Consider the following 13,005-nt stretch of genomic DNA (forward strand, 5'->3'; position numbering starts at 1 on the left):
GAAGCGGCCACATCCACTGATCACTTCTGCTGGCACCGGGACTGGCACGCAGGCTGATACCGTAAGCTAACGGTGTCTGGACCGAAACCCCAGGCCCCCACTGCGCCCCCCACCCTCCGCTCCTCCCCACCGGCCCCCCGGTTACCTGGGCCAGACACCTGGACCACCGTGGGTCCTGCGCCTCCTGCAGCCCACACCCACCCCTGCGGCACGTCCTGCCACCCTCACCGCCACACCGTGCCCACCAACCAGCGCATGCAGCCCGCCCTCCCACGCGGCCGCCACCTCTGGCCCGGACGATTAAAGCAGCCTCCCGCACGGGCATCCCCCCTCCCCAAATAACTGACAGCAACAGGGAAATTATTTTAAAGACACAAACCGGATCACAGTACCCGCTGTGTAAGGAAAACGCCCCCACGAGCGCCCACTGCACTTGAAGCAGAGCCACATTCCTCCCCAAGCGCTCAGGTTCAGGGCCCTGCATGCCCCACCCCCAGACTCGCCTGGGCCGCGCTGCATGCCGGGCAGGTGGAGCTGGTGTCAGGCCTGGGCCCGGCATCTCTCCCCACCACAGGCCCTGCGTCCACGCAGGCCCGTCTGCGGGGACGAAGCCCTCCTGGCCTCTGGATTCAATGAGCATCCCCGGTAGGCTTTCCTGCCCACCCAACTGCAAGCTGACCAGCGCCGGGCTTCTCAGTCTCGGCCCCCACTTGGTCTCCCCGCTTACGTTCATCAGCCTACGGTGGTTTTCTTAGGGACTGACACTTGCTGTGGCCTGCCTCTGCTGCCCCACCCTCAGAGGTCGAGGCCGTCGTATCACCCTGCCGCCTCGGAGCCCAGTACACGGTATGTTCATCACATTCCCGCTGATGGTGGATGGAACGTGAGTGGCAGGGAGGAAGGAGCCACGCCCACCAATGAGAAGGGGCATCGGTGCTGAGCCCCCTAGGCAGGGTCTGGTGTCTGGACAGCAGCCCCCCGTGCTAATGCCTGGTGGAGAGGCCAGGTCAGCCAGCAGCTTCTGTGTGTAACAGGAGGCCCGAGTGGGCGGGCAGGGTGGGGCAGAGCTGGCACACCCCTGGCTGCACCTCCCTGAGGACACCAAGCTGGGGTGGCCAGGTGAGCCCTGGGTGGGACAGGATGTGGGAAGGGGCGCGTCACAGACACCTACCAGGTGCCCAGCTTCGGTGAGCTGGCTTGGGATCTTGCTGGGTTTAATTTCCTCCCTCCCTCCCTTCCTGGATTGAGGGAAACCACTGCAGAATTCCCCCCGGCCCTTCTGCGTCTTCTGATGCCTTTTCCCCCTTCCCTGTCCACAGCTGCTGGCTGTGTGACCTTAGGCAGGCCACATAACCTCTCTGTGCCCCAGTTTCCTTACTAATCTGATTGGAGTAATAACCACCCTAGAGTGAGTGGAAGTCAGACAATGGCCGGTCTCGGCCAGTCCTCCCTGAGGCCCGCTGGGGAAGGCTGTGCCCACGAGGGGACCAGGGCCTGGGGACAGGGTCCGGGAGGCTCCCTGAAGGGGCCATGTGAGCTGGGCTTCATGGGTGGAAAGTCATCAGCCCGTGGGGCGGGGCTGCAGACGTTGGGTCCCGGTCCCCAAGGAGCTTCTCCAGCTGCTCCCTTCCCTCCACGCACTGCACCACCCAGACCCGAGGCAGCGGGCACCCCGCGTGTGGCACTGACCCCCACCTCTGCCCTGTCTGGAAGAAAAGCTGGCTTTGTGTGTTTTCGAAAGCGTAAGCTTTTAGAGACTGAAGCTTTCGTTTTGAGATGAGATTGGCATTTTGCATACACTGGCACTTTGGGGTACAAACAGTCAGCAGTTTTGCGACATATATGAGGAACACAGTATTTTGAATTAACGGTTTAAAAATAAAAAAAAAACTTATCTCCAGGCCAAATCAAACAGTATAAAAATATAACGGGAGGACTTCCCTGGTGGCGCAGGGGTTAAGAATCCGCCTGCCAATGCAGGGGACACGGGTTTGAGCCCTGGTCTGGGAAGATGCCACATGCCGCGGAGCAACTAAGCCCACGTGCCACAACTACTGAAGCCCACGCCTAGAGCCTGTGCTCTGCAACAAGAGAAGCCACCGCAATGAGAAGCCCACGCACCTCAACGAAGAGTAGCCGCCGTTGCCGCAACTGGAGAAAGCCTGCGTGCAGCAACAAAGACCCAATGCGGCCAAAAAACAATTAATAAATTCATAAAAAAATATAACGGGAACATCCTGCATCATCACAAAAATATTCCTCTCACTGGAGACACTGAAAAACCTTAAGGCAACAGTCCATAAACGGGTAACGCAGAAGACAGGCGGACCCGTTGTTCTCATTGCCAGCTGCAGCTGGTCTTCATCTTCGGTGGACGTAATCGTCCTGTCTCTCGCATCCTGCTCTCCTTCCCCCGGTGGCTGATAGGCAGGACAAGCCAGCTATCTGACAAACACTTGAGGTCTAAGTCTCCACTGCAGGATGCAGCCAGGCGGCCACGGGAGAGCTCTAAAGCCTCTTCCCTTGCGTAACTTTTGCTCACAGCTAAGTGACAGGTAACGAATGCAATTCACAGCCGGATCAAGGGGTCTCCAGGCAGGGGTAGGAGTCCCGGCTGTGTTCCCGACATCCCTGGATGTGTGGCAGGGGGAAGGGGGATACCCTGCCCTATGTCACTGGGCGGCTGTAGGCAGCACCAAGGCTCCCCTTCCGTTTAGGCCTGATCTGCAACGCTTACCAACATACGGAAATGAGCTCAGATCAGTGCTACAGTCCCCTAAATGGTGTCTTCCAACAGAGGAACATCTAAGGCCGTTAGAAAACCTGCAGAAACCTGGCCGGAAAACCCCAAGAACCGCATCAGTCACGTAACGTATCAGCTGTGGGGCTTCCTCGTTAGGGACGCGTAACAGTAAACTGTGCACGTGTGTGCGTGTGCGTGCGTGTGGTCTTCCTCGAGCTGACGCAGCACAGTGGTTGGCAAAGCAGCTGACCACACAAAGAAAACAGTTTTGGCGCCGGGCACCTGAGTTGATGCCGTTCACAGCGAACAGACCATAGAATAGCAGCGTGGAGTCCCTACAGAAAGAGGCCAGTGGGCTAATGGAGACGCTAAATCCAGAACCTTGACTAGACGTCATGTGGCAAAGCGCAGGTACACAGAGAAGGGGTGACATGCACCCGAGCCCAACGTGTCACCTTCAGAAACACTCACTGTATGAGGCCCATACACACACGTAAGAAAGCCCTATTTCACACGAAACGTTCAGATTTCTGTGTGACAGCCAACTCGAGTTCCTCCACCTGAAGTCAACCTGCTCCGAGGGGTCTCCTGGGAGCGCTCTGCTGGGCAGAGGTGGCCATGCCCATCTCCACGTGCGCTGAGCTAAGACAGCCCTGGAGAGAAAGGACGGCAGTGCCCGCTCCCCTGGGCCCGGGGAACCCCCCAGCCCGACCGTGTCCTCTCTGTCTGGAGCAGCGGTGTCTCTACAGTCGAGCTCACGTGCACAAACTATTCTTTGGACTCCGTTCGTGAAGAGAGATCAGGTCAGACATGTTTGTACAGACGGAACAGGAATTCCTCCCCCTCCGACCGGATCTGGTTCTCAGCGTGAGCAGCGAGGTGATGACGCTGCAGAGCAGACGCAGAGGTCACACGAACGACAGATGTCACTGTAACTGACTGCTTTACTGGCAGTAGCCCAAAGGCCAGGAGGCAACAAGGCTATTCTGCGACAATTTGTGAGTCTGTGAGTCCTGCCATGCCCAGTGTGCTGTGGCCTTCAACAGTCCACGCTACTGAGAAAGCCTGGACCAGGCTCCCCCTGCACCCACCCTCCCCCCAGGCTCATTCCCGACCCACCGCCCGCCCTGGACCAGGCTCACCCCACTAGGATACTTGGGCACCAACACACAGCTTCCCCTCTCCCTTAGTGCTGGGGGGTGGGGTGGTGGTAAGGGTTGAGGAAGAGCTGCGCACAGCTGGGGCTGGGGCTGGGGCTGGGGCTGGGCTGGGGCTGGGGCTGGCCCTGGGTCTGGGTCTGGCTCTGGGTCTGGGGCTGCCTCTCGGTCTGGGTCTGGGTCTGGGTCTCTGGGGCTGGGGCTGGGTCTCTGGGGCTGGGGCTGGGTCTCTGGGTCTGGGTCTGGGTCTGGGTCTCGGGGGTTGGTGCTGGGGCTGGGTCTCTGGGTCTGGGTCTCTGGGTCTGGGTCTCTGGGGTTGGTGCTGGGGCTGGGTCTCTGGGTCTGGGTCTGGGTCTCTGGGGCTGGGTCTAGGGCTGGGTCTGGGTCTGGGTCTGGGGCTGGGTGTCTGGGGCTGGGGCTGGGTCTCTGGGGCTGGGGCTGGGGCTGGGTCTAGGGCTGGGTCTGGGGCTGGGGCTGGGGCTGGGGCTGGGTCTCTGGGTCTGGGGCTGGGTCTCTGGGGCTAGGGCTGGGTCTCTGGGGCTGGGTCTAGGGCTGGGGCTGGGGCTGGGTCTGGGGCTGGGTCTGGGTCTAGGGCTGGGTCTGGGTCTAGGGCTGGGGCTGGGTCAGGAGCTGCCCTGCTCCAGGCTCTCGTCTACCTGAACCTCCGGGAAGCTGCTGTTTCTCTGGGTCTCAGCTTCTCATTGGTAACTTGCATCATCTCCCTTCCAAGACTAACGAAACAACAAGACGATGATGTAAGTTATCTTGAGGAATGTCAATAATCGCATAAAAGTCTCATATCGTCATTCTGAAATAGCTGCTGTCCAGACACGCTGAGGACAGCCCGTACTGGGCCCAGGTCCCCATGACTCGCCAGGCGTGGGACCTTGGGCACATTGCTTAACCTCTCTGTCTTGGTCTGTTTGGGCTGCTACAACAGAATACCACAGGCAGGGGCTCAAACAACAGAAATGTACTTGTCACAGTTCCGGAGGCCAAAAGTGCAGGGTCAGATCGAGTGCAGGCAGATTCGATGTCCGGCGAGGTGACGGCCGCCTTCTGGTTCATAGGGGGCTGTTTCCTCGCTGTGTTCCCATATGGGGAGGGGACCAGGAAGCTCTCTGGGTCTCTTTTATAAGGCACACATCCCATCACGAGGGCCCCACCCTCATGACCTGCGCACCTCCCAACACCATCACACTGGGCGTTAGGTTTCAGCGTATGAATCTGGGGGGCACAAACGCTCAGTCTACAGCACTGTGATCTGCAGTCTCCAAGTCAGTAAAGGGAAGATAACAGTATGAAATTCAGGGTTTGGGTGAGGATGAAGTGGGGCGACGTAGGTCAGGAGCCTAAGGTGTGTCACACACGCCCGACGCCCAGTAACAGCGCCTCACCACCTGCGGACGGCATCCGTGAACCCCGCATCCCCAGCCCCTGTCCCTCTTCCAGGAGCTCGCGTACCAGATGGCTGTGACAGAACAGCAGGCTTGGCGACCACACTTTGTGTTTCATTTAGACACCGTGTCTATTTTTCACACGAGGCTGTATTTTGAAAGCTCTGCTTGGGTACAGAAAGGACAGAAGGACACTTTCCCACTTGGGGAGCACCCGATGGGGGAGGGACGTGGTGGTGACGAGCAGTCCAAGGCCTGCCCACCTCCAGCCCCAGTTCGTGCAGAGTGGCCAGGGAGGATGGGCCACCCGGATGCCGAGTTAACGTCCCCCATCGCTTCCCAGATCTTCCCTGATGCCAACACACCCACTGCAGCTCTTCAGCCCCAGTCGCATCGGGTCCGTGCCCGACTTCCATCCACCCGGGACACTGTTTATTCCTCAGGCTCCTTCCCCAGACCTATCTCCTCCCGTTCATGAGGGCTCAGCTGAGGCCACTGAGGTCCCCAACTTGCTGCCAGCCCTGGCCAGTTCCAGGTAGCATGGCAACCTCACCCGCACCCCCCAGACCACCCTGGACCATGCTAGTCCCTCCTCCACGAGAGGTGGCAGAAGCGGACCACGCCGTCAGGCGCCGGGGCAGAAGCAGTGAAAAGGATGTCACCACCCTAGGCTTCTAGAAGGGCGCCCTTGACAGGACAGAAGACCCTGAGGCGCTGGTGGAGGGTCTTCTTGGCATCGAGCACCACGGCAGGCGTGTAACTGGCAGTATTTTCCTCTTGCAACGGTCAACCAAGGAGGCACTGGGCTGCCCACCTCGCAGCTGTGGAGGCTCAGGCTCACGGGAACAACTCGTGTGAGGTCACCTGACCTGGGGAAAGACGCGCCGGAGAGCCTCGCCCCGATGCCCCTGCGCACGGGGGCACAGACGCCCCACACGGTGGGTCCCTCTGGCTTTGTGGTTGCTTGCGACCCTCCACGTACGTGATGAAGCTCTGACCGTGAGGATGGCTGTGAGATAGCGGCTGATCAGGAGAAAGGAGGGAAAGCTGGAAGCCAACCACCGGCGCGCACGTGGGCTTGGGAGGTCTCCTCGTGGCTGAAGGAGATCCGCAGAAAGAACTGTGTGCTGCTGACGTGAAACGGCCCCTCCCTGAACGCCGGCGGGGGTGTACCAACAGGAAGTCGTGGATACTGTTAGGATCCTGTCGGGGAAGTCAGGGTGATTCTGTCACTTACGGTGACTCCCGGGAGAGAGGGTAACAGAAGGGGTGCGTGCAGGGTCCACGGGCGGGGGTCTGTCTCTTCTGTTCCCTGTTGCACCTTCACCGCCTAGAACACCGTCTGGCCCACGGGAGGTGCTCAGCAGATACCTTGTCGGGTGAGTGATGAATGAATGAGGGAACGAGGGAGTGAAAGGGAAACGGCTCTTTAGGATTTGAGGGCAGTAAACAGAGGAGGTCAAGAGCATCGAGGGTTGGGGTTATGGAACCCGATGAAGGAGGGGGAAGACAAAGGGGCAGGTCCTGGAGCCGGGGACCCTTACCAGGCACCTGTGTGTGCGTGCATGCAGTGTGTGTATGTAGCCAAAGAGGTGAGGGACCCGGGCCTCACATTCCTCAGGACCCTAGATGTGGCCCTTTGTGCTTACCTACACATGAGATTAAATACGTGGCTATGGAGACACACACGCTGGGCCGCGCACAGAAAATGCGCCGTTTTGGGAATCCTGTCTCGGCACTGAAAAAATGCCGGGAGCCTGAAGAAGCAGACAAACCAGAAGCAAGTGGCGCAGGCTGGCCCCGAGCCCTGCAACATCGCAACCACAGGCCAGAGAGGACGAGTCTGGAGAATCCAGAGGCCCTGCGAGGCCCCCCGGGAAACGGTCCGGCCCTTGCCAAGCCAAATGAGAAAGTAACGGTCACGCGGCAGCCTGCCCCAGACAGCGGGCCTCGGAAGGTCAAACCTGGACCTCCTCTCCGGGGCCCAGCCCGGCCTGAGCAGCAGTTGGTCAAGGATGTATATGGACATGACGGCCGTTAGATCACCGATGGGCGGGGGTGGGCGGGGACAGCTGGTCCGTGCTCTGCTGGCCCCTACATTCCAGGCACTGCTGGCTCCCAGGCTCCCCTCCCCAGAGGGCAGCGGGCTCCGCCTGGTCCGTGATGGGGAGGTGGGTGGCACTGGACTCCCTCTGCAGGCAGACCTGCAGGACATGGGTGATAGCCCCCCACCCTGGTTCTCTTGGGCAACGCCCCGACACACACACACACACACACACACACACACACACACACACTCTCTCTCTCTCTCTCTCTCTCTCTCTCTCTCTCTCTCTCCTGGCTTAGAATCACTGGTGCGATCCATTACCCCCTCTTACAGACTCGTCAGTCACTTGAGGCCACACAGCCCGGGTCTGCAGACCCGCACACCGTCCTCCTCCTTCTCCACCGTCAGCCCCTCTGGATTTACTCCGAGCGTCTGCGTGTGCTGGGGACAAGGGGGTGCTGCAGAGTAGCTGGGGTTAGGAGGAAGCCGCAACAGCACAGGGCTGTAGCTTCTACTACCCCAGGGCCCCGCGGCGCCCCACAGACGGACAGACAGCCGGTGCCGGCCCTGTCTCAGCGCAAATGAAGGCACAGGAGCCGCTTGGTCCCCGGATGCTGAGGCGATCCCTCTAATTCCCTGCACACCCGCCCACACCCTGGCGGGAGAGAGAACGCAGGAGATAAGGAAAGGGGTGCTGGGATGGAGAACCAGGCCCTGAGGCGGGGGGAGGGAGAAAAAGCCTGGGCAAGTGAGGGACAAGCAGCACGGGCCCGGGATCCCCACTCTCGGCGTGGAGGCCGGGCGGGGACGGGCAGGACGCTGCAGGTGCAGACGCGGACGGCGACCCCAGAGACGCTGTGGGCCCAGGCTGACCCCGTCCCGCTGGTCACCCCGTGGCCTCCAAGACAGATGGCACGTCCGCCTCACTTTCCCACCAGGAAACAAAGACCAGAGACGGTCACGGTCACAGTGAGTGAGCTGGGGTGACTCCGGCCTCTGGCCTGCTGGTAGCCTTTCCCCTTTCAGGCCACACTCCGGAGCCCAACTCCACAAACGCTGCCCAGGGAGATATTCATATATTTATCAGTAAGTAGAAATAAATCACGTTTATTTTACTTAACAAAGACCTATATTACCCTGATGTTTCTACGTGTAAGCACAAGGCCGCCTCTGCGGCAGTGAGGCAGAGAGGCTGAGGGTTCGCGTGTGTTTGCCCAGAGCTGCCCCTCGATGGCCCATGTTGGCGGGACCGCCAGCTTCGGCCCAGGGGGCGGCCCTTGGCGAAGGCTGTGTCACCAGGACCTCCTTTCCCCTTCTGGGTCTGGGTGGGGCTGGGCGCCCACAGACCCCGACCTGGGACCGAGCCCTCTCCCTTCACCAGGAGCTCCACCATCACCTGATCAAACCCACGTCCGGGCACCAGTGCCCGGCTGTCCACGGCAGCACGAGCTTGGACAAGTGTCCGCCGTTTTAAACTGCAGTTTGTTTTCCAACACAAATGCTATTCTTGTCGCCCATCTCGTGGCAATGTTATTTTTTCCTCAGCTTTAAATCATGCAGTTTCAGGATGAAGTTTGTACGAAAATTATCGGTAGGACAAATTACCCGGATGAGACCTGCTCTAGAAACACGATCACCTGTGCATCGTGGGCCACTCTGCCTGGAAGGCCCACCTGCTGCCGTGGGCCCAGCCCCTGGCCACTGGAAAGACAACCAGCGACGCCTGAATTCTAAAGGATTCAGGGACGTTTAAGAAATACTTAGTCGTGCTCACTTCGGCAGCACATATACTAAAAAACTGGAACGATACAGAGAAGATTAGCATGGCCCCTGCTCGAAGATGACACGCAAATTCGTGAAGCGTTCCATACTTTTAGAAACTAACACACCATCGTAAAGCAAGTATACTCTAATAAAGAAGTAAAAAAAAAAAAGATACAAGGAAATAAAAATTTTAAATAAAAATTACTCAAAACCACCCCCCCCCCAAAAAAAATAGAACTCAGGCCTACCGGACCTACTGCATCACAATCTGCACTTCTACAATCTCCCCATGTACTTGTGTACCCATGAATAGTTGAAAGGTACATTTCTACCTCGACATGTCTTTTCTGTCTGAGAAATACACACATTTTATCCAATTTGATATAAATAAAACACTCAAAAATGCAGGAAAAAAAAAAAAAGACTTAGTCTTTGAGGAACAGAAGGCGCAAAGGTGACCGCCACTGAGGCCCGGCTTCAGAGAACTTGAGAACAGAAACCCAGAGCCAGTTGTCTCGTGCCCAACAGGTCTGTTCAAGCTGGACAGTAGTCAGATTATTCCTTCAGGAGGGGAGCCTCTGAGGTACATCCTTTAATTCCACAACGTACCTAAGTTTGAGGTGTCCGGTATGGGGAGGGGACCTTCATTTAGGGCTGGTGATGTGCCCAGAGCTGCACTGGAGACTCACGTATGTTAGCACCACATTTCTAAGGAAGTTTTACAGATGAGGAAGAAGAGACACAGACCTCGGGCCAACTGTTGAAGGTCAGAGCCCGAGCGTGAGCCCTAGTTGCCTCCTGACTCCATGCCGCTGCCCCGTCACGGAAGCACGCCTCCCACCACAGCGCCCCAAGTGCCATCCAGCCTTGCATCAGCTCCCTGGGCACCGAGCACGAGGACGCAGGCTGGGGGGATGGAAGGCAGTAACAGGTCCCATTGTGGGGCAGCCCTCCCCAGCCAAGGTGAGTGTTCTCTATCACCTAAGCGTCTCATAACAGAGGAGCGGGTCTTCCAGGCAGGCGAAGGCCCACGGCGCACAGGCAGCTGCACTTGTAACGTTGTGAGCCCAGGAAGAGCAGGGTGCTCTCAGCTCAGCGTGCCCTCCGACACGTCACACCACCCAGACCGCGGAGACCCAGCACTTTTGGAGCTACTGCGTTGTTTAGATTTCCTTCCTGTTAAGGGTGACTCCACACTAGAAAGGCCAATTGCAAAGCACATACACGATTCCTCATTTTCATGCATAAAGATAAAAAACTAGAGTGAATAATCAACAGTGAAAGCAGTTAGGAGACCCAGAACACTATAAACCACACCTAGCAAATGCCCTACGTGTCTTCCCCACCACCGTCCCCCTGTTGTCCTCTCATTTGGTAAGGAGCTCGCCCCACATACGTGCTAAGAGCACAGAATGCACCTTTCCAATGGTATCCCTTCCAATTGGAGCAGATGCAGAAAGGCTGTCCTCCTCCTATAGAAACTCGGATTACGTCATATCTTCCTTAGAGAGATGCTCTCTGCAACAGACTCCGCTGGCTAAATGTCGACGGGGATGAAGTTAGTGCTCCACTCACCCCTGTTCATAACCAGAAGCCAATCAGCATACACGACGCACAGGTCCCTTCCAGAGAGCCTCACTGTGGTCATCCAGAGGATGACCTGCAGCAGGTGGCCTGGGGCCTCCCGGCGCCTCCTGCCGGCCCGGCCTTTCTCCATGGTGCGCCTCCCACCCCCGTCTGTTCCTCATGACTCCAGCTCTGCAGCTCTGCCAGGATCTTATTAGAGAACTGAAGTTCCAGCGGAGAACACCTTCAGGTATGACCCTTCCCACGGGGGTTTTCATTTTAATAAAGGCTTTAGTGACTATCAAAGGCTTCAACTTCCTAAATCACTCCAGTGGCAGAGTGGCTAGTAGGTATGGAGAATGACACAAAGTGGGGCTAAGATTTGTAGCCTTTGTATCGCCCAGGGTGTGTCCAAAACCCATCTGTGCAGGTGCCACCCGACACCCAGCGCATACACAGGCGCTCACCTCCCCAGGAGTGAACAGAAGAGGACCTCACCCTCCACTTCAGCATAGGTGTCAATCCCTGTCCAGAGCTCGTGTCAATTCCAGTAGTTAGCAGCCACCTGTACACATGTTAAGGAGGATTCTGAAGCCCTGTCTGGGGCTGGGGGAAGGTGGTGCTGACTCACAAGCAATGCTTGCTGTGAGGGCAGGTGGCCAGGGGCAGGGCCGCCATTATAAGCGATTTCCATTTTTCATACTTTTTTGAATGTGATTTCTGGGACTAATGGATATAATTAAATATATGGCCTTTAAAATTAGAAAAAGAAGAGCAAATGACATTTTAAAGACTGGGCACTTGAGGTCCTGGTGTCCTTCTACCCTTCCTTTCAAGGCAAAGGGTTGGTTTCACTTGTAAAGCTAGAGTGGGATGAGGGGGTTTCTAGAATCCTTTCTACAGTGATATTGTGTGCATCACGGCCTATCTGCCTCGAGCACCAACTTCTACTCCTTAGACAGGAGGCCACATGAGCAGGAGAGAAGTCGAGCCCCAGGCCCCCCTTCTAGAGCTCACTGCCTACAGCACTCCCACTGGGCGGCAAGGGGCAGAGGGCCCTGGGGCGAGAGCTCTTCAGAGGCTTCCAAAGACTTCCAGCCCCTCTTTCCTCTTGGGATTCCACCTCCCCAACCTAAGTTTCTAAGAAGGAGTAAGCGAGCGGACAAGCCAAAACACCCAACTTAGGGAGACTGAATGCAGTCCAGACCTCAGGGGGTGAATTTTTTATGGAAAAATATAAGAATCCCTCAAAAGTTAACATGGTAGTCAAACACCTGCTTGTGCTTGCCACTGGTTACAGATACTCCTCTTTGTAACCAAGGTGTTGTTTGTCAAGACTTGGGGAAGAAAAGGCAGCCTGAGCAGATGTTGGCAAAATGCAAACGCAAGAGCCCCAGCAGGAGCGGGTGTACCAATGAGGGGAGAGGCGGGGAAGCTCCGCACCCCAGACTCTTGTCTTCCAATCAGCTGTGCGCTGCTCCCCAAATCAGAAAGCAGGTTTCCAGGTTGACATTTCCACGCTGTACGCCGGAGATGCACTAAGGAGAAAAACTCTCCATCCTCACAACCCCTTACATGTGAGAGAGATGGCCGGTCGGGCTGGGCTTTGAGTTTTCATCTGAGCTTTCCCTTCCCGTTTGTGTGTTTTAAATACAGACAAGGGCTTCCCTGGTGGCGCAGTGGTGGAGAGTCCGCCTGCCGATGCAGGGGACGCGGGTTCGTGCCCCGGTCCGGGAGGATCCCATATGCCGCAGAGCGGCTGGGCCCATGAGCCATGGCCGCTGAGCCTGCGCGTCCAGAGCCTGTGCTCCGCAACGGGAGAGGCCACAACAGTGAGAGGCCCGCATACCGCAAAAAAAAAAAAAAAAAAATAATAATAATATACATATATATATATATATATACACACACACACACACACACACACACACACACACACACAGAACCTCACAATGAAATAGCAAAACATCCAGGAGGATGTGAGCAGACCTAAGCAAGAGAGGGCGTCTCTCTTCCCTTTTCCAAACAGGCACCAGTGTCAGAAGCCGTCGTGGGCGCTTCTACATGAGACTTCTTTTTCATCCTCCCACGACCATGGGGGGTTGAGAGTGAAGCCTCCGGCACCAGCAGCGCAGGGGTGAATCTGCCACTTGTTAGCTGTGTGACCTTGAATGCGATGCCTCCTCCGTGGGCCTCAGGCCACCTACCTCACTGAGCTGTTGTGAGGATTAAATGAGTTAGCACTTACCAGGAGGCACTCAGGAACCATGGGTCACTCCTCCTCTTGCTGTTGTTATTATTTTCATGGTCGAGCCACAGTCTCTTGATGTG

The 13,005-nt window shown here is 57.0% G+C and overlaps 1 protein-coding gene and 1 non-coding gene across 4 annotated transcripts in view; one reads left to right on the plus strand and one right to left on the minus strand.

Moving 5' to 3' along the window:
* Positions 1-13,005, minus strand: part of PGBD5 (piggyBac transposable element derived 5) — a 111,997-nt gene that overhangs the window by 61,036 nt on the left and 37,956 nt on the right. The window lies entirely within an intron of this gene.
* Positions 9,111-9,219, plus strand: LOC117197342 (U6 spliceosomal RNA). The gene has a single exon (XR_004477917.1). It is a non-coding gene; the product is annotated as a U6 spliceosomal RNA (small nuclear RNA).

The sequence above is a fragment of the Orcinus orca genome, chromosome 14, assembly GCF_937001465.1.
Source record: "Orcinus orca chromosome 14, mOrcOrc1.1, whole genome shotgun sequence".
Classification (NCBI taxonomy): domain Eukaryota; kingdom Metazoa; phylum Chordata; class Mammalia; order Artiodactyla; family Delphinidae; genus Orcinus; species Orcinus orca.